A 3684-nucleotide genomic window follows, 5' to 3' on the forward strand; every position below is an offset into this window, starting at 1 on the left:
TTGGGAATTCATTAGGGAATTGGTTGAAGCCTCACGCTCCCGATGCTTGATTGTCATGGGAGACTTCAACTTCCCTGACATCTCTTGGGATGATTGCACAGCAAAATCTGACAGGTCATATAGTTTTCTCACATGCAGGACCCAGGAGGTCTATGGGCCAACTAGGGGAGAGGGATTGCTGGATCTGGTCCTGGCCAAAGGGGAGGACCTGGTGAGCGATCTGCAGATCGAGGGGAACCTTGATAACATCAATCATGAATTGGTCATCTTCTTAGTTCACTTAAGAGCAGGCAAACCCCTCAGTAAAACAAAAGTCCTTAACTTCGGGAAGGCCAGCTTCTACAAACTGAGAGAACTGGTCAGTCACGCAGTCAGAAGCCATACCCCACCAGAAAAGGGAGTACATGAGGAATGGTTATTGCTCAAAAGCATAATCCTTGAAGCACAGGGCAAAGCCATCCCTTCTCGCAAGAAATGCAGTCAATGAGCAAGGAAGCCCCTATAGCTGAATAAGGAACTGTTGGACCTCATTAAGCTCAAAAGAGTAGCCTACACCAGCTGGAACCCAAGAAGCATTACCAAAGAGGATTACTCTGCATTCGCCCACACCTCCAGAGAGCAGCGAGAAAAGCCAAAGCACAAACCAAACTTAGGCTTGCTACGGGGATCAAGGACAACAAAACGTCCTTCTTTAGATATGTGGGAAGTAGGAAAAAGAACAAAGATAGTATTGGGCCCCTGAGAGATCCAATGGGGCACAAGGCAGGGCCAATCTCATAATGAATTTTTCACATTGGTTTTTCACCCTCCCACGAGGATCACACTACCAGGAATGGCACAAACCAGTTTGGGAGTGGGTGACAGGCCCGAAATTGATGTGCATCAGGTGAGGGAACACCCTGAAAAACTGGACATTCACAAGTCCACGGGCCCAGATGTAATGCACCCGAGGGTCTTGAAAGAACTAGCAGATATCATTGCATCTTTCTTGGCAGGGATATTGAAAAATCATGGCCATCAGATGAGATCCTGGATGACTGGAAAAGAGCCAACACGGTCCCTATCTACAAGAAAGGGAGGAGGGATGAGCCAGGGAACTGTAGACCAATCACTCTAATGTCTGTCCCTGAAAAAATTCTGGAGAAAATTGTCAAGGGATCCATTAACGCCAGACTAACAGAAGGCAAGCTTCTGAATACCAGCCAACATGGCTTTGTGACTGGCAGGTCTTGCCTGACCAACCTCATCTCCTTCTATGACCAGGTAACATATGCCCTGGACATGATGTGGATGCCATTTATCTGGACTTCAGGAAGGCTTTTGATCTAGTTGCCCGTGATGTCCTTATGGTTAAGCTGGGGAACTGCAGCCTAGGTCGTCAAACGATCTGATGATTAGGCAACTGGCTATGGGGTCGGACCCAAAGAGTACTAGTTGAAGGGAGCAAATCAATGTAGCACAGTGTTACCAATGGAGTCCCTCAGGGCTCGGTACTCTTTAACGTTTTCATCAACAATCTAGATTTGTGAGTCAGATGTGAACTGGCCAAGTTCGTGGATGATACCAAATTATGGGGGAGGGCCTTCACACCACAAGACAGGCTGGGGATACAGGCCGACTTGCACGCACACTCAAGGTGGGCCGACCAAAACTGGATGGCCTTTAATACAGAGAAGTGCAAGGTGCTGCACCTCCGTAGGAAGAAACTTCAGCATACTTACAGGCTCAGCAGTGCTACACTTGCTAGCACCATGACCAAAAGGGACTTGGGGGCCTTGACTGACCACAAGATGAATATAAGCCCACCTATATGATGCGGTGGTGGGCAAACCTAACCAAACTCTGGCGTGCATCCACCGATGCATCTCAAGCAAACCAAGGAAGTCATCTTCCTGCTTTACTCAGCCCTGGTGAGACCGCAGCGGAGTACTGCATCCAGTATTGGGCCCCCCCACTTCAGGAAAGATGTGGAGAAGCTTGAGAGAGTCCAGAGGAGAGCCACTCATATGATCCAAGGCCTGAAGGAAAGGCCGTACGAGGAGAGGCTGAGGGAAATGGGACTCTTCAGTCCGGAGAAGAGAAAATTCAGGGGGAACTTAGTGGCAGCCTACAACTTCATAAGAAGGGTATATCAGGACCTGGGAAAACATTTGTTCACCAGAGCTCCCCGAGGGATAACAAGGTCTAATGGCCATAAACTCCAGGAAGGCCAATTTAGACTGGATGTTAGAAAAAGGTTATTTACAGTGTGTGGGTCCAGGGTCTGGAAAAAACTTCCCCATGGGTGGTGCAAGCACCTACTCTGGATTCCTTCAAAAAACGGCTGGATTTATTTTTTGCTGGGGTCACTTGATCCCAGCTGACTTCCCACCTATGGTGGGGGGCTGGACCTGATGATCTTGAGGTCCCTTCAAGCCCCTAACGTCTATGAAATCTATGAAATTGGTGCTGGGGCCGTATGACAGCCCTTGTAGCCAATCAGCACTAAAAGGCAGGGCCACTGTGGCCTCGGCTAGAAGGCCACTGTGGCGGGTCTGCCATGAGCACTCCCTGAACATGGCTGCTGGCCCTGGGGTCTACCTGAAAAATCGCCCAGCTGCTGCCTCGAGTTCAGTAGACCCCTACTAATATGCTAGTTTATTCAACAATATATTATTCAGTTTACAGTCAAATTTTAAAAAAAGTAACTATTGGAAGGTGCAGGTATTTGCTTGAGAATATATTTAAGTTAAAAAAAATACCATAGCAAACTATGGAAAGATAGTCCACAGAGATTGCATAGTTAATCCTGTAGTCATTATAGTTAAACGTGTGTCTCATACAGCTTCCAAAACAAAATCTAGCCTTCCCGAGCGTCTTGACGGCGCGTCAGTCACTTCTTCATCTGAGTTCACATGACCACACTTCAGTTAAGGTTTCCACCCAGAGCTAAAAGCAGTCTGCAGGGCAGTGGAATAGAAGAGGCGTGACCAGGAGGGGCTACGAGGCCAGAGAGAGGGTGGCTTGACTGGTGGAACATCAAGTCCATTGAAAAGGAGTGAGGCCGAGGAAGCGGAGAGAGATTAATGGGAACCAAGGACAGAGTCCAATGGAGGGCACCGAAAATGTTTAGGGGGCTGGACACATGACTGGTGAGGAGAGGCTGAGGGGACTGGGCTCATTCAGTCTGGAGAAGAGAAAATGGAGGGGGGATTTCATAGCCACCTTTAACCACGTGAAGGGGGGTTACAGAGAGGATGGAGCGGGACTGTTCTCAGTTTTGGCAGATGACAGAAGAAGGAGCAGCGGTCTCAAGCTGCAGCGAAGGGAGTTTAGTTGGGATATTAGGAAAACCCTTTCCTACAAGGAGGGCAGTAAAGCACCGGAGCGGGCTTCCAGGCAGGTTGTGGACTCTCCCTCCTTGGAGGCTTTTAAAGCCTGGCTGGACGAAGCGCTGGCTGGGATGGTGGAGGTGGCGAGGGTCGGACTCGAGCTGTCCCCAGGTCGCGCCCACCCCACTGCGAAGCGGGCTGCCCGGTGCTGCCTGTGAGAACCGCACCAGGCGGCTCTCAAGTGCGGGTGGCCCCGGGCCCCCCGGACCGGATCAGGCCTCCTTGTGCACATCCCCCGTGACACGTGTGTGGCCCCATGCTGCGCGGGGCCGGCCTTCCCGCGGCCGCGCTCTCCGCACCGGCGTCCTGCTCC

Source organism: Gavialis gangeticus, unplaced genomic scaffold (assembly GCF_001723915.1).
Source record: "Gavialis gangeticus isolate Ggan-Ray unplaced genomic scaffold, GavGan_comp1, whole genome shotgun sequence".
NCBI classification, from domain to species: domain Eukaryota; kingdom Metazoa; phylum Chordata; order Crocodylia; family Gavialidae; genus Gavialis; species Gavialis gangeticus.